Source organism: Protomyctophum parallelum (assembly GCF_964188405.1).
Source record: "Protomyctophum parallelum genome assembly, chromosome: 11".
NCBI classification, from domain to species: Eukaryota; Metazoa; Chordata; class Actinopteri; order Myctophiformes; family Myctophidae; genus Protomyctophum; species Protomyctophum parallelum.
In genome coordinates, this window is record NC_139707.1 from 11,867,985 (window position 1) to 11,886,882 (window position 18,898).

Below are 18,898 nucleotides of genomic sequence, written 5' to 3' on the forward strand. Positions count from 1 at the left end.
TGGTTATGAAATAAGACAAGAAAGACTCTTTTATCGCTTTCATCCTGGTTGGCTTGGATGGCTTCTGTCTACTCGTCAGCTTATATCTTTACCATAAATATCATACGGTTATTCTCCTGTTAACCCATTTAGACCTGGGAATGAATTCTACAAAACAAAACAGTTTTCTGAAGGACCCCCAAAATTATATGTAATTGGCCGCCGACCCCCATCTGAAAATATGTTGTTCCAGGGACCCCCTCCCAGAAGCAAAAAATGTTCGCTCTGAAAGAATATATTCCAAATTGGCTCCAAATTGCTCGTAGCGCGCCACCGAGTGGCGCGCTACGAGCATGTAGATCTGCTATTTTTCAATAGCTAAATTACAGTATAACACCGCCAAAGATGGGTTAATATTCACTTCTAGTTATAGCAGTACTCTCTGTCTGTGTCTCTCTTTATGGTGACAGGGCTTTTGAACTATCTTTAAGCATCCCTCGGGTCCTATCTCTAAACAAAATGAGCTCATATGGCCATGAAACATGCACGCATGCACCAACGCACAAAGCACGTGCACACGTGCGCATGCACACACCATGCACGCGCGCACACGTTTATGTGTTATTACTTACTGGTTGTATTAGATTTGGTTATGCTTAGTTACGTTTGTTGTTTTTGTCAGACTGTTTGTTTTTGTTTGGAATTCTTTATTTAGGAATACCCCATTGAGATACAGTATCTCGGGGGTCCTAACTACAATCAATACACAAAGAAAAGGAGAAAAACCAAACACAAAACAAAACACAACAAACACAAAACACAACAAACAGGGTATTACAATATGCAAGCACAATAGCAAAGAGATGGATCATTTGTTCTGTCAGATATAACTGTCACTTCCGTTGGTCAGCATTAGAATACAGTTGATTAAACACATATACATATCCCGTGCATACATAAACACGTGAAACACACATACACAACACACATACAGTATACACATCCATACACATATGCATGCATACACACATGTACACTCAGTGGCTCACTGTTTATATATCCATTGAGAGTAGCTATAAATAGGTGAAGTATATAATATAATAGTGTATAAATAAATGGAATAAATAAGTTGAAGAGCAATAGTCATCATGGCCTCAGAGAAACAAGGTTATTGTGACACCTGGAGTGTTTATTTTTAATGTACAGTAAAGTTCCAGATTCTGCAGTATATTATTCACACGGCAGTGCTAATGACTCTATGGGCTGTATTTTGCGTGTCTTAAGTACCAGGTCTTATTCCCTAGCCATTTGGCTATTCTGAGTGTCCAAAGAGCATTGATCACGCCTCCAGGTCTTTAGTTTACTCAAGTTAGGGAATAAGACCTGGTACTTAATTAAGACACGCAAAATACAGCCCTATGAGTTCTCTCTGTTGACTGTTGTCCTGAATACAGAGACTCTTTTGTCTATTTCTAGTGACACGGCCCCGGTGACTTCCATCGGCACAGCTAGGAGCCCCAGTTGATTCTCTGTGACTCTGCTGAGAGAGCCTGTGATTAATGCATTCTGGACGGGAAACCCTTTTCTGGTGTTTAAAGCATTATTGTGACATGCTTTATAGTTTTTGAAAAATAGCAGATCTACAAGCCCATGAGTGAGGCGCTCATAGAGTGCCGCATGTATATGAGCATGTGGATCTGCTATTTATTGTTTTATCGTGAAAATGTGGCGCAAATCTTTGAATATATTATTCACATAACATATTTCCAGATGGCGGTCGGAGGCCAATATTACATATAATTATTGTTGAGAGTATCCTTGACATGAAAATGTTGGAGAACCACTGACCTAAAAAGGGTTTTTTTCAGAAAACTGTCAGGATTTAGAAGACATTTGTAGTATGGTTCCGGTCAGGTCTAAACGGGTTAATGAATGTTGTTCTATACGGGGACAATCTGCTCCTCGACGCCACAGATCCACAGGGTTCTTCTAGTGGAACACCTCGTCTGTCTCCCATACGCAGCTATAGCGAAGTAAACGATGTTATATATATATATATATATAGTCTCCTGGACCGTTTTTAGAGGTCACTGCAGCGCTACATAGCCTTCGGAAACCCAGACGTTGTTATTTCCAGGGAGGAATTAAAAATAAGTCTGGGCCCGACTCCACCTCAATTTGGCATTTATACAGCTTCTGGGACGCCAGAACGCACTGCTGAGCCTACTGGAGACGTCGTGGGGTTAAATCAGCGAAACGAACCGTTGGTGAAAGTATAGGACTCCATGCACTTGACAACCCCTGTGAAGTGTCTGTCCAGCTGTCTCCACATCACAGTGCTCCAGTCTTCCATCCTTAGGTATATGTCTGTCCAGCTGTCTCCACATCACAGTGCTCCAGTCTTCCATCCTTAGGTATATGTGAAGTGTCTGTCCAGCTGTCTCCACATCACAGTGCTCCAGTCTTCCATCCTTAGGTTTATGCGGTCAAGTGTAAGCCTGGCTCAGGGAGTAGGACGTACGCCCCTGCTTTGCAGAGTCCCTATAGGCACTTTGGACTTAACCCATTTAGGCCTGACGTCGAAAGAATATATGTTCAATGATTTGTGCCGCATTTTCACGATTTTTCAAAAATGGCAGACCTACAAGCTCGTAGCGCGCCACTCGGTGGCGCGCTACGAGCTTGTAGATCTGCTATTTTTCAATAGTTAAAACACCAAAAGGGGTTCCCGTACAGAATGGGTTAACAGTTTGACTGTTTTACACGCTTAACCCGCATTTTAATCAACCCCCCTTCACTGCCGAGATTGTTGTACTACCTTTAGAGCATACGCTGAATTATTTGGGCTTTTAATCCGCGAAATTCCAGCGAAAAAAGCTCCCTTGGTTTGTTGTGATTCCGAGCGTATCATCCACGATCTTGGTGCACCCGGAAGACGCACACAAGACTCGTCTCAATGAGGCGTTGCACCCCATGCATTTCCATTGGCCTCAATTTCCCAGAAGCCCTAGCAGCCCACAGCATGTGACGATTTCCGGTTTCGTCATCAAAGCGAATGCATCTAGTCTCTATCTCCGCGACGAAGACGGATTTTCTTTTTATTTATTACAATAAAGCAGATTAAACACATAAAAGAAAAGGCGGGTATGTTCGTATATCGCAGCGACAGTAACCTGGATTAAACCATTCCCGGCACGGAAACTGTTTTAACATCATGTCCTGTGTTTTCTAAATCAGTAGCGCAAACATCGCTCTCTCTCTGCTGATTTCTGATCGTCTGCGCCTTTGTTAAATTGATGCACACGCACACGCGTACGCACACACACGTGCACGCACGCACCTCTCTCTCTCTCTGTTGCTCTAATTAATTAGTCTCATGTCCAGCAGCTGTGCCTAGTTTCTCCCTGCGGATCCCGCCGGGAGGCTGCCTAGTATGCCATAAAAAGCAGCTCTACTGCAGCACAGGGATTATAAAACACTGCTGAATGTCACATTTATACCTTTTCAGGATGTTGGGAGAGATATCCTAGAACGTGGAAGATAATGGACGATAACTAAACGCCTTTTGTATGCATTTGAAAGCACAGAATCTATGAATAAATGCATGGGGAAGAAAATGGAAAAGGCTGATCAATTAGCCCTTCACTGAACCCCAAAGCTCCAAAAGTGATTGTCCAATGCCAATTCAATGCAGTTTAGCAGCCGTTGCTATGCTGGGCAGGCTTTCGTCGCCTCATGGCCGTCGATGTTATTTTGTGTGGCTGTGTTGAACACATGCACATGCTGCTTAACATCGGGAAAGTTAAAATGATTGACCCACCCAGGTTATTGCATTAAAACTAATCACCGTAGTCTTACGCATGCATACATGAAAACTCCCATTGGACGGTCGTTAAAGGATTCTGGTTAATTATATAACGTACATCCTATTCCTAGTTTATTTAAATAATGTCATGAACATTTTTGTCCAGTGCATATACAGTAGCCTACTGCAGTCCTGGTTGACTAGATTTAGAAGACATCCAGTGCATAGCCTACTGCAGTCCTGGTTGACTAGATTTAGAAGACATGTGTCCAGTGCATAGCCTACTGCAGGCCTGGTTGACTAGATTTAGAAGACATGTGTCCAGTACATGGCCTACTGCAGGGCTGGTTGACTAGATTTAGAAGACATGTGTCCAGTACATAGCCTACTGAAGGCCTGGTTGTCTAGATTTAGAAGACATGTGTCCAGTACATAGCCTACTGCAGGGCTGGTTGACTAGATTTAGAAGACGTGTCCAGTGCATAGCCTACTGCAGGCCTGGTTGACTAGATTTAGAAGACATGTGTCCAGTGCATAGCCTACTGCAGGCCTGGTTGGCTAGATTTAGAAGACATGTGTCCAGTGCATAGCCTACTGCAGGCCTGGTTGACTAGATTTAGAAGACATGTGTCCAGTGCATAGCCTACTGCAGGCCTGGTTGACTAGATTTAGAAGACATGTGTCCAGTGCATATACCCTACTGCAGGCCTGGTTGGCTAGATTTAGAAGACATGTGTCCAGTGCATAGCCTACTGCAGGCCTGGTTGACTAGATTTAGAAGACATTTGTCCAGTGCATAGCCTACTGCAGGCCTGGTTGACTAGATTTAGAAGACATGTGTCCAGTGCATAGCCTACTGCAGGCCTGGTTGGCTAGATTTAGAAGACCACATGTCCAGTGCATAGCCTACTGCACGCCTGGTTGACTAGATTTAGAAGACATGTGTCCAGTGCATAGCCTACTGCAGGCCTGGTTGACTAGATTTAGAAGACATGTGTCCAGTGCATATACCCTACTGCAGGCCTGGTTTACTAGATTTAGAAGACGTGTCCAGTGCATAGCCTACTGCAGGCTTGGTTGACTAGATTTAGAAGACATGTGTCCAGTGCATAGCCTACTGCAGTCCTGTTTGACTAGATTTAGAAGACATGTGTCCAGTGCATAGCCTACTGCAGGCTTGGTTGACTAGATTTAGAAGACATGTGTGCAGTGCATAGTCTACTGCAGTCCTGGTTGACTAGATTTAGAAGACATCCAGTGCATAGCCTACTGCAGTCCTGGCTGACTAGATTTAGAAGACATGTGTCCAGTGCATAGCCTACTGCAGCCTGGTTGACTAGATTTAGAAGACATGTGTCCAGTGCATAGCCTACTGCAGGCCTGGTTGGCTAGATTTAGAAGACATGTGTCCAGTGCATAGTCTACTGCAGTCCTGGTTGACAAGACGTGTCCAGTGCATAGCCTACTGCAGGCCTGGTTGACTAGATTTAGAAGACATGTGTCCAGTGCATAGCCTACTGCAGGCCTGGTTGACTAGATTTAGAAGACGTGTCCAGTGCATAGCCTACTGCAGGCCTGGTTGACTAGATTTAGAAGACATGTGTCCAGTGCATAGCCTACTGCAGTCCTGGTTGACTAGATTTAGAAGACATTTGTCCAGTGCATAGCCTACTGCAGGCCTGGTTGACTAGATTTAGAAGACATGTGTCCAGTGCATAGCCTACTGCAGGCCTGGCTGACTAGATTTAGAAGACATGTGTCCAGTGCATATACCCTACTGCAGGCCTGGTTGGCTAGATTTAGAAGATGTGTCCAGTGCATAGCCTACTGCAGGCCTGGTTGACTAGATTTAGAAGACATGTGTCCAGTGCATAGCCTACTGCAGGCATGGTTGACTAGATTTAGAAGACATGTGTCCAGTGCATAGCCTACTGCAGGCCTGGTTGACTAGATTTAGAAGACATGTGTCCAGTGCATAGCCTACTGCAGGCCTGGTTGACTAGATTTAGAAGACATGTGTCCAGTGCATAGCCTACTGCAGGCCTGGTTGACTAGATTTAGAAGACATGTGTCCAGTGCATAGCGTACTGCAGTCCTGGTTGACTAGATTTAGAAGACATTTGTCCAGTGCATAGCCTACTGCAGGCCTGGTTGACTAGATTTAGAAGACATGTGTCCAGTGCATAGCCTACTGCAGGCCTGGTTGACTAGATTTAGAAGACGTGTCCAGTGCATAGCCTACTGCAGGCCTGGTTGACTAGATTTAGAAGACATGTGTCCAGTGCATAGCCTACTGCAGGCCTGGTTGACTAGATTTAGAAGACATGTGTCCAGTGCATAGCCTACTGCAAGCCTGGTTGACTAGATTTAGAAGACATGTGTCCAGTGCATAGCCTACTGCAGGCCTGGTTGACTAGATTTAGAAGACATGTGTCCAGTGCATAGCCTACTGCAGGCCTGGGTGACTAGATTTAGAAGACATGTGTGCAGTGCATACTGCAGGCCTGGTTGACTAGATTTAGAAGACATGTGTGCAGTGCATACTGCAGGCCTGGGTGACTAGATTTAGAAGACATGTGTGCAGTGCATACTGCAGGCCTGGGTGACTAGATTTAGAAGACATCATTTCAGAAGCTCTTGCTTCTGAAATGATGGATTATTGAAATATGGAGAAATCCCCGTCATTTCACATGCATCTCAATGGGGGAGAAGGGAGGCTTCATGCCCATGTCTCCTCTCTTAGTAACCGTTGCTAACGGACGGGTTCGGGGGGGGGGGGGGGGGGGGGGGGGGGCTTTGGGCATGTCTCCGCCTACTAATATCGGTGTCAGTGCACGTACAATCGCTGGATTTAACCCATTCTGACCTGAGATCAGATTCTAAAAATGTCAGTTTTCTGAAAAAGCTATGTTTCTATGTCAGTCGTTCTTTGATTTTTCAAAAATAGCAGACCTACAAGCTCATAGACCTATGAGCTTGTAGATCTGCTATTTTTCAATAGCTAAAGCATAGCATAATGCTAACACCAAAAGGGGTTCCCGCCAAAAATGGGTTAAACCCACTAACAAGCGAGTTCCCGACTAACTCGATGCATTGACACCCAATTAGCAGCAAACAAGATGGAACATCACGTAACTTCCACCAAATGAAACCGAGCACACTTGACACAGTATTGACTCCAGTCCCTGAAGAAGAAAAAAGATGCAGCGTATGCACCATACGGATAAACTCTGAGAAAAGTATATATTTTTTTTTAGTTTTTTCACAGAGAAAGGTTAAGTAATTCTGTGTATGTGTGTGTGTGTGTGTGTGTGTGTGTGTGTGTGTGTGTGTGTGTGTGTGTGTGTGTGTGTGTGTGTGTGTGTGTGTGTGTGCGCGCGTGTGCGTGAGCATTGTATTAGAGCTCTCTCACTAATAAGAGAGATACACTATTCATCATACATGCTGTTATTAAAGTTGATGATTCAGCAGTGCAATATTTATGTTGATGTGGAAATCCATTATCCCACTGATGATATTACAAAGTGCAAGCCGAGCACTGATGCCAAACGGTTCCACTTATAATGTGGTATTAAGAAATTATCCATGCATGTGGATTCGGAATGTGACCAATAATGTTACCGTCCGGGACTGAGTCATTGGATTTTCTTCTGAAGTAAATTAACTAACAAGAAGAGAGAACTGCTTTTCTCTCTCCGTGAAGCCCATAAACAAACTTAGGCCTATACTACTAGACTTAAATACTTAGGCAAAAATACGGAGAATGAAGTCGACCGCAAACAGGCAAATGAAGGTTGTTCCGGAGTTCCTTTTATTTTCAGAGTTCAGAAAACAGCATCACAGCCCCATGGATCCTTCAGCCTCACTGCGTCCGGACACTAACACACAGTTACAAACATTGTAGGCTTTATACAGATCAGGACAAAGACATCAAAGGAAAAGGCGCATGGTCTCTCAGGTTTCCCAAACCCCACTGTATCCCAAATTGTCCCCATATAAGGTAATGGTCAAGTCACAGAGCTAGGAAGCACAGTAGGTGTCCTAACATGTATAGCGAACAACCCCCAACCATTTGTTTGTGGTCATCAAGTTAGTGGCCACTGGCTACACTGAGATTCCTAGCCTACTAAAAACTCGGTGTCATGACATGTTTGCCCATGCTGAGAGACAATGTAATGTCACACTATAAACAGTTATTTAAGCTATATTAATGTGAATTGTGGTTCCAGATACCACACTTCCATTTTAGTTATTTCATGTCATGTGAAAGCAGGGAATCATAGCTTCAAATTGACTTTGTTGTTCCAGTTTGACCCACCAGTTTTGGACATATGGCTTAAAGAGTAATGTCTTGCAGAGAAACAGCGAGTTGAGAAAACAGGCTTGAAAGGTTCACTTCTGTGGACTCTAACATTACACCTAGCTACATGTTTAAGCATTTATTTCATATTTACATGTCTTCTGTGGTCTCTAACATGACACCTAGCTACATGTTTAAGCATTTATTTCATATTTACATGTCTTCTGTGGACTCTAACATTACACCTAGCTATATGTTTAAGCATTTATTTCATATTTACATGTCTCCTGTGGTCTCTAATATTACACCTAGCTACATGTTTAAGCATTTATTTCATATTTACATCAATTTCAGCTCTGCCTGTGCTATTAGCTCATTTTGATTAAAAAAACATACGTTTTTCCTGCTCTGGTGAAAAGCTGGAGGTTGCATGATGGCAGCCTCTCAGTCAAATCTGGTCACATTATGTTCCTGATTGAATGGGCGGCCAGTGGTTAGTGAGACAGCCTGCATGCAGGGGAGGTCCCAGGTACCATTCCAGGCCAGGTCAGCATACAATGTGTCGATGACATGTGTCCCTGAGCAAGACTCTTAACCCCAAATTGCTCCTCAAGCCCCGAATGGAGCTGCCCACTGCTCCTAGTTGGGTAAAAAGCAGAGATGTGCTTTTGTGTCCATTGTTGTCAACGCTAACGTATCCCTAAACATTTTTTTTTTTACTATTTTGAAAAAACATTTTTGAATAGTTCAAGTAGCTGATGTACATCGACACGTTGTGAGCTTGTAGGTTGGCTTTTTTAACTATTCAAAAATATTTTTCAAAATATTAAAAAAGGCAAAGAAGTTTAGGGATAAGACTATATTCTGTTCTATTGAATTCTGCCCGCAGCCTAAAAGCTTCAAGTCTTGCAACATCCGTGGGATGTTGATGAAGTTCCCCTGACAGAGGCTGGGCAGTCTACCAGAACACTACTGTAGCTTGATTTAGGCTTATTATAGATCCGATATCGGAGAGCGGTGCAATTACAGTAGATAACTCTATACCGTCTCTGCTGGCTAGCTCTCCTCTTAACAACGTGATCATTCATCACCCTCCCTGGTACAGTATAAGTTCAGCGAATCTACACCTTTTGAATTTCAAGTTTGATATGAATTATTATTAGGCATTTGACAACTTTTTTTATTTGATTATTTATGAGTACTTTTTGGTATCTCTGGGACCCCATCAGTCTATGCTGGAAAATCCTCAGAGCCTATATTTGCAATGGTGGAACATGTACTCACATTTCTTTCTTAAAGATGGAGTGCCACCATTTTTTTCTACCCTAAAACATGATCATCAGGTAGTATTACAATATAAGGGGGAAGACATTTTTCCAAAAAGTGTACAGTATTTGTTAAAATGCTTTTATGTGGACACGCCCACCAGTTCATTAAGTATGCCTGGATTGCCTGGTGGGTGGTGATGGATAGTGATCCACCTGAACTGAAGCCGCACCCACAGCTGTAGTTGTATGATAAAGGGGGAGGGGTTAGGGGAGGGGCTGATAGTGTGATGTCACTATATTACTGTTTACTTCATTGGCCCGTTTGACTGTCAAGGGTTCAGCCTCCAGGAAGAAACCCTAAATACAAAGTTAATACACCATTGCACATAAAAACAACTCCAGGGTGTCTAATGAAGTACTGTCACCTCATAGACACATGAAAAACTGGAAAAATACAAAAATTGTGGCACTCCATCTTTAACCCATTTTTGGCGGTAACCCCTTTTGGTGTTCATAGCATTATGTTATACTTTAGCTATTGAAAAATAGCAGATCTACAAGCTCATAGCACGGCACCGAGTGCCGCGCTATGAGCTTGTATGTCTGCTATTTTTTTTTAATCGCGAAAATGTGGCGCAAATCTTTGAATACATAATCTTTCAGAGCCAATGTTTTTAACTAAAATCTTTGCTTCTGGGGGGTCCCTGGAACAACATGTTTTCAGACGGGGGTCGGAGGCCAAATACAGATAATTCTGGGGGTCCTTGACATGATAATAGTTGAGAACCACTGATATAAACACATAAGGTTTTCAGAACCAGTCTAAACTCCCACACGACATCAGCTGAACGCAACAGCAGTGAGTGATACTGATTGTTTGTTTGTTTTGTGGACTATCTTATTTTGTATTAATTGTTCTGTTGGCAGTTGCCAGTATACCCACCTGATGACCTGCTGTGGGAGTTTCAACGGCTCCAAATCCAGGCAGCAGCTTGCATAATGTCTTCAGTGGACTAAAATCTAAGATTTACAGGTCATCAGGTGTGAACCGTGTGATGCATATTATATCCTCCAAAGACGATAATACGATCTCCCACCATGCAACAACCCATTCCAAACATCCAACTAGAGGGCCTTTCAGTGGCGTGCACAGACACATCTCAAGTGAAAAAAAAGGGCACCTTGTGCAGCACGTGGAACCGGCCGGTTGTCTTAATAGTGTGAGATTTATAGATTTTGGGGCCTATATAATATAATAGAAGCTTTTTTATCAAGTATTGATCAATGTCACCATGGTTCACATACAGTGTACACTGTACAAAAAAGAAAGAAAAACTAGTGTCTATCTGTGCACGCCACTGGGGCCTTTCCCTTTGGGACAAAGAGTCATTGACTCTCTGGTTGATATACAGTATATATATAAAAAAAAGAGAAAAGCCTTCGAAGGAAGGGACCGCACACTCCAGGGAACAGAGACGGACAACGTACTGCATCAACTTATTTATTAGCACGACACCTTTCGCCGTGAGCTCAGGTGCTATCTATACAGCACCTAATAAATAAGTTTGATGCCGTAAGTTGTCCGTTTCTGTTCCCTGGAGTGTGCGGTCCCTTCCTTGGAAGGTTATTCTCTTTTTTGATGTCTATGCCTGCTAACTAGACATGCACCTCCTACGGGTCTTTTTGGATGTGCAGGAGTCCCTTTTTTGTCTCATGTATATATATATATATACTGTATCATATATATATATATATATATATATATATAATCCTATACAGTAGGACGTATAGGTTTGCCTGGTTTGATTCATTCAGCTCCAACCGACCGGGAGCCAGCAACACACAGACATATACAGTAGGACCTGGTTTCCTCTACACTCTCCCTGTGTACACTACATGTGATATCTGTTGTAGCCTGCTACTGTAATATGCTACGAAACAAAACTGGCCCCTGTTAACACACTGTCCTAATTTACTCCCGAGTCCTGAGCCCATAAAGGTGACATCTCGCCAAGCGAATAGTCCTGCTCAATCTCCCCGGCCAGTATAGGCTTAATCCATTCTGGGCGGGAACCCCTTTTGGTGTTAGCATTATGTTATGTTTTAGCTATTGAAAAATAGCAGATCTACAAGCTCATAGCGCGCCACCGAGTGGCGCGCTATGAGCTTGTAGGTCTGCTATTTTAGAAAAATCGAAGAACGACTGACATAGAAACATGGCTTTTTCAGAAAACTGTGAAGATGTAGAAGACATTTTTAGAATCTGATCTCAGGTCAGAATGGCATAGTCTCTGCCAACTTTTTCTGTGTGTCTGTGTGTATTTTTCAATAGCTAAAGCATAACCAAACGCTAACACCACAAGGGGTTCCTGCCCAAAAATAAGTCGTCTTTAATAGGATATGGACTGAGGTGAATCTACGCACGCTAAAAACAAAGTCTTTTTAGGGTCCTGTTACGGCATGGCCTCGTTGTGGGCTTTCAGTCCGTCTAACCCACACTGCACGGGCACACGTGCGTGTGCGCACGTGTGCCCGTGCATGCGCGCGTGTGCCCGTGCATGTGCGCGTGTGCCCGTTTGAACAAAGTTTGGACGTGTGCGTCATCACTTTCCACCACTGAGTGACTTTACCCTGACTTTTAATCAAGCTGGGCTCGTTAGAGATGGCAGTGTATTTATAAGCTCCACGTGTGTGTGTGTGTGTGTGTGCGTACATTTTCAGTTGAATTAATGAATGGTGTGTATATTGTATAGTCCTTTACCTGAGGCTGCTGTCCACACTTTGAATATTAATTCAGTCATTAACCCATTTAGGCCTGACGTTGAGTCCTGACCGTTTTCTGAAATACCTCATGTTTCTGTATCAGTGGTGCTCAATATTTCATAGCAAGGACTCCAAAAATGATATGTAATTGGCCCGCCGACCCCCATCTGAAAAAAAGTTGTTCCAGCCAGGAACCTCTCAGAAGCAAAGATTTGAGTTAAAAACATTCGCTCTGAAAGAATATATACATTCAAAGATTTGAGCCACATTGTCACGATGTTTCAAAAATAGCAGACCTACAAGCTCGTAGCGCGCTATGAGCTTGTAGATCTGCTATTTTTGCTTATAGTTAAAACACCAAAACGGGTTCCTGCCCAGAATGGATTAAGCATGCTCAGCTGGATGTTTACCAAAGTAATGATGCTGAATGCCTTGCTCCAGGGCACAGTCGCAGGGCTGGCTGTGATTAGCCCTCTCTCCACTGGGCACAAAACACAAGGGCTCCTTTTTTCTGACGCACGCACGCTGACTTGACAATCACACATGCTTTGCTGATCTGTCTAGTTTGACCACTTAACCCATTCTGACCTGAGATCAGATTCATACGAGGTTTCCGCCGGACACACACTGGTCTGATGAACCCATTCTGACCTGAGATCAGATTCTAAAAATGTCAGTCGCTCTTCGATTTTTCAAAAATAATTGTAGATCTGCTATTTTTAAATAGCTAAAGCATAACGTGATGCTGACACCAATATGGGTGCCCGGTCAGAATGGGTTAAAGGGCCACTTCACCCCTTTTGCAAACAGATCTTATTTTAATGATGTTTGGGAGACAAGAAACACTTTCCTGGGGGGTTTGTATGTGGGTAGTTTGTGTTTTTAGATATTTCAGTATTTCCAAAGTGTCCTTGGACTCCATGATGTCATGGACACTGGGCTCACTTCCTTCCTGGACTACAATTCCCATAATGCTCTGCATGGTGCACTGCTCCTCCGTGTGGATAGGGGGAGGGCTGTCTTACTGAGACAACATGTAGTCCAGGAAGTAAGTTAGCCCCAGTGTCCATGACATCATGGACACTTGGGAATACTAACATATCTATAAAAACACATATAATACCCACATAAAAAACCCCAGGAAAGTGTTTCTTGTCTCCGAAACATCATTAAAATAAGATCTGCTTGCAAAAGGGGTGAAGTGTGCTTTAAGGCATGAGGCCGATTCCAAAAAATGTCTTCTAAACCAGTTTGCACGTCAAAGACCCCCAAATTGACACTAATTAGCCCGTGGACCCCCATTTGAAAAGATATGCCAGGGACCCCCATATTTTTTTACAGCTCTGGCAGTGATTCTCAACCATTTTAATTTCAAGGACCCCCGTTTAATCTCATCTATATCTCTGAGATCCCAATTTGTATTGTAAAATCAATGTTAATTTAACTCTGAGAGTGTATACATGGATTTGGTTCCAAACTATCATTTAGCTGGGGACCCCCTGGAACTGCCACAAGGACCCCTGGGGGTCCTCGGACCCCACTTTCTAAACCGGCAGTTCTCAAACTTCTCAAAGCCAAGGACCCCCTAAATGGTATAATGTTTTGCCGCAGTAAAATATCAGAGCTACCAGTTCGCAGCATGGCATAAAGTGATGCCCTGTGAGCTTGTAGATCTGCTATTTTTTTTGAAAACCACTGTTCTAAATATTAAGATTTTTCTGGAGAAAAAGAAAAAGAGTACATACTGTATATGACTGAGGCAGTTTTCTGAAGAAAAAAATTTCATGTCAAGGACCCAGACATTATATTCACTGTAATTGGCCGCAGACCCCCCATAATAATTATGCAAATATGTTGGTCCTTAATTGACAGCCCATACATCCAAACAGAAAAGTCCTATATCTGATTGCATTAAACAATGTTAAACGACGCCACTCGATTTGCCATTGCGCATATACCATCTATTAAAGGCCTAGTCTGGAATTGTCTGGTGTGTGTGTGCGTGTGTGCGTGTGTGTGCGTGCGTGCCCGTATACGTACGAGCATGTGTTTGTGTGTGTGTGTGTGTGTGTGTGTGTGTGTGCGTGCGTGTATGTGCGCGTGTTTGCATTTGAACCCTCCAGACAGCATAGAAGGAGAGGCTGCATCAAGTCTCAGCCTCAGGCTAATGACCATTACGTCATTGCTAATTTGTGCGTAATGTTTGAGGTAATGACCATGAGTCGCTATTAATTTGTGCATATTATATGGGATAATGGCATAATAACTAATGCATAGTTTATATTGTATTGGGTAATAATGGCCATAACTCCTAACGAACCCATTAAGACCTGAGGCCGATTCTAAACATGTCTTCTAAATCAGACAGTTTTCTGAAACAATGCATGTTGCTACGGTATATCAGTGGTGCTTAAAGGACCACTTCACCACTTTTCAACCTATCTTTATATAATAGGTCCTCACTAATAAAAATGGTGCATTTTTTTTCTACTCGGTCTGTGTCTCATAGGAGGGCTGTGGGCAGTTCAGAAACCGTCTTCCAGTGACATCATCGATGGGGAATACAAGCTAATAGAAACTGCAGGCTTTCTAGTCCTGAAAAGTTGCAATGCGAAAATGGAAGCCAACGTTCTCACGATAATGAAAATCTAAACATTTTTGTAAAACAATCTTGTTTAAAAAAACATCTGCCTAATGATGATGTCACTGGAAGACGGTTTCTAAACTGCCGGTTTCTATATACCGGTATTCAAGGATTTGCAGAAACAATAATGAGTAGCCTAATACAGACGAATAACAGTTCACACTAATTATCCATAATGTATAAAAGATGGATAAGGGGTCAGGACAACGAGGCCTTTTCGTGGAGGGGTCGGAATAAAACTTGGACTTAAACTGTTTTTCGTCTGTAGTATTCATTATTGTCAAGATCTTCTACAGATCTACAAGCTCATATAGCGTGCAATGGGGTGACACGATATGAGCTATCTTCCATTTTTTAATGACTGTCGTATTGGCTAATGACGATGACCACAACTCATTCATAATCAATGCATAATGGATGGGATAGAAACATGATAATTAGGTATTATTAGAGTGCTATATTGGCTGATAATGATATGATAATTAGGTATTATTAGAGTACTGCATGGCTGCGTCATCAATGCTGGTCTCTCTGTTGCGAAAACACACAACTCTCTAAAGCCTTGTTACGTAACACAAACCTCTCCAAAGTGTGTGTGTGTGTGTGTGTGTGTGTGTGTGTGTGTGTGTGTGTGTGTGTGTGTGTGTGTGTGTGTGTGTGTGTGTGTGTGTGTGTGTGTGTGTGTGTGTGTGTGTGTGTGTGTGTGTGTGTGTGTGTGTGGAGGTGTGCGTGTGCGCACGTGGGCAACATAGTTGTCATATCATTCAGCTCATGCATAATTGTTGCCGTGCATTTACAGTCAAATCAGAGCTTCTGATTGTTTAGTAGTGCAGTGTTCGTTAAATGATTTCTCAAATCAGAGCTTCTGATTGTTTAGTAGTGCAGTGCTCGTTAAATGATTTCTCTAATCAGAGCTTCTGATTGTTTAGTAGTGCAGTGCTCGTTAAATGATTTATCTAATTAGAGCTTCTGATTGTTTAGTAGTGCAGTGCTCATTAAATGATTTCTCTAATCAGAGCTTCTGATTGTTTAGTAGTGCAGTGCTCATTAAATGATTTCTCTAATTAGAGCTTCTGATTGTTTAGTAGTGCAGTGCTCGTTAAATGATTTCTCTAATTAGAGCTTCTGATTGTTTAGTAGTGCAGTGCTCGTTAAATGATTTATCTAATTAGAGCTTCTGATTGTTTAGTAGTGCAGTGCTCATTAAATGATTTCTCTAATCAGAGCTTGTGATTGTTTAGTAGTGCAGTGTTTGTTAAATGATTTCTCTAATTAGAGCTTCTGATTGTTTAGTAGTGCAGTGCTCGTTAAATGATTTCTCTAATTAGAGCTTCTGATTGTTTAGTAGTGCAGTACTCATTAAATGATTTCTCTAATCAGAGCTTCTGATTGTTTAGTAATGCAGTGCTCATTAAATGATTTCTCTAATCAGAGCTTCTGGTTGTTTAGTAGTGCAGTGCTCGTTAAATGATTTCTCTAATCAGAGCTTGTGATTGTTTAGTAGTGCAGTGTTCGTTAAATTATTTCTCTAATTAGAGCTTCTGATTGTTTAGTAGTGCAGTGTTCGTTAAATTATTTATCTAACTAATTAGAGCTTCTGATTGTTTAGTAGTGCAGTGCTCATTAAATGATTTATCTAATTAGAGCTTCTGATTGTTTAGTAGTGCAGTGTTCGTTAAATGATTTCTCTAATCAGAGCTTCTGATTGTTTTGTAGTGCAGTGCTCATTAAATGATTTCTCTAATCAGAGCTTCTGATTGTTTAGTAGTGCAGTGCTCATTAAATGATTTCTCTAATTAGAGCTTCTGATTGTTTAGTAGTGCAGTGTTCGTTAAATTATTTATCTAATCAGAGCTTCTGATTGTTTAGTAGTGCAGTGTTCCTTAAATGATTTCTCTAATCAGAGCTTCTGATTGTTTAGTAGTGCAGTGCTCATTAAATGATTTCTCTAATCAGAGCTTCTGATTGTTTAGTAGTGCAGTGCTCATTAAATGATTTCTCTAATTAGAGCTTCTGATTGTTTAGTAGTGCAGTGTTCGTTAAATTATTTATCTAATCAGAGCTTCTGATTGTTTAGTAGTGCAGTGCTCATTAAATGATTTCTCTAATCAGAGCTTCTGATTGTTTAGTAGTGCAGTGCTCATTAAATGATTTCTCTAATCAGAGCTTCAGATTGTTTAGTAGTGCAGTGCTCATTAAATGATTTCTCTATAATGAATGAGGAGAACATAATGTGATATATGGGCCAAGCCTGGGTTTGGATTGGTTTCTCAATGCCATTATATTCACAGCTCTATGGTTTAAGCCAGTGGTTTTCAATTTACCACCAAGTGTAAAAACAGGCATTACGACGGCATCAAGGCTCGCCAAAATACATTTTAGTCGACTAAATCAACTGTAGATTTAGTCGACTAAAATCTTATGATATTTAGTCGAAAATTAAAACTATTCAAGAGACTGACTAAAACTAAAATAAAAATTTGCTGCCAAAAACAACACTGCTGTGAGCTTGTAGATGTGCCATTTTTGAGGGTAGATCTAAATCCTGACTGAAATACTATATGTTTCTATATCAGTGGTGCTCAATATTTCATGCCAAGGAACCCAACACTTTCATGTAAGAGGCTGCTGAACCCCATATAAAAATATGTTGTTCCAGGGGGAAGCATAGATTTGAGTTAAAAACGTTTGTTCTGAAAAAATATATATATTCCACATTTTTCAAAAATAGCAGACCTAGATAGATCTGCTATTTTTCAATAGCTAAATTATAACATAATGTTTAAAACACCAAAAGGGGTTCCCGCCCAACAAGGGTTAAGCCAATGGTTTTCAACCAGTGGTCCCTGAGGGGGGTTCCAGGTGGTCCCCAGCTAAATGATGGAGAGCTGGTGACCAAATGGACCCTTATACTGTAGATATTTAACTCTTGAGAGTGTAACATTTGGTATAATTTTTCGCTCTCAAGACATCTGCATTACTACATAATAATTGTTATTTTGATCAACGTTTTGCCTGTTATCTCTCCGACCTTATGGTACCCCATCAATACAGCATCAATAGGCATAATATCTTATCCTATATACGACAACAAAATATTCCAAGTTTTGGTTCCGAGAGGCTAAATCTCATCAAATGGTGGTCGTCCGTGGCTCCAAAGCCGAATGAATAATGCATGGACCTTGATATTGAAAAGGGTTGAAAACCATGAAAGCATCTGTGCCGTTTTAAATTGTAGTTATAGCAACAAACCCTTTTTTCAGGAAACTCTGAGGATTTAGCAGCGGTTCTCAAAGATGGCACATCTACAAGCTCACAGCAGTGTTGTTTTTGGCAGCAAATTTAATCGAATATTCTACGCTGCCAAAATTGTTTTATTATACCTTTAGAGCATACGCTGAAGTATTTGCAGCTTTCAACCACGAAAATCCGGCGAAACAAAACCACAGTGCAGAGCAAGTTGTAGTCCAAACAAACCCCCCGTCCACTTGCATTGGGCTCAATTTCCCAGAAGCCCTAGCAGCCCAGAGGTTGACTTGATTTCCGGTTTCGTCGTCATAACGCGACGGCCTCGTCACCAGGTCCAGGATAAATCCGCTGTTTCTTTTTAATTATTTTAAAACTGCGAATTAAACGCATTAAACAAATGTCGGGTATAGCGGTTTGCGCGCGGTGGAACACTGGATTAAACAATTAGCGGCTGTCAAACTGTTAATGAATCATGTCTCGTTAACATTCTAAAAGCACTGATTTTAAAATAATAAGACAGTAGGTGGATGACAAAACCCTGGAGAAGTTGACGAGCTCAGCTTCACCTTCACACAGACTAACAAGGAGGATTAACAGTTTTGACAAAGAGCCATTATGTTGTTTTGACTCTCCTGTTGACTACAGCTGTCTGAGACATTTAGAAAGCCAGCATGCAATTATAGGAGACGGTAAAACCGTGAATGTAGCAGTTAAACAACTAAATATTGCTATTTGACCATAGCACGTCCTCCTACTCTGGGTTGGTTGAGAAATACTTTTGACAGCAAGTCATAGTCTCTTGAATAGTTTAAATTTAGTTTTAGTCACATTTTAGGCACCTGGAATGTTTTAGTCTAGTCTAGTTTCAGTCGACTAAATATCATTATACG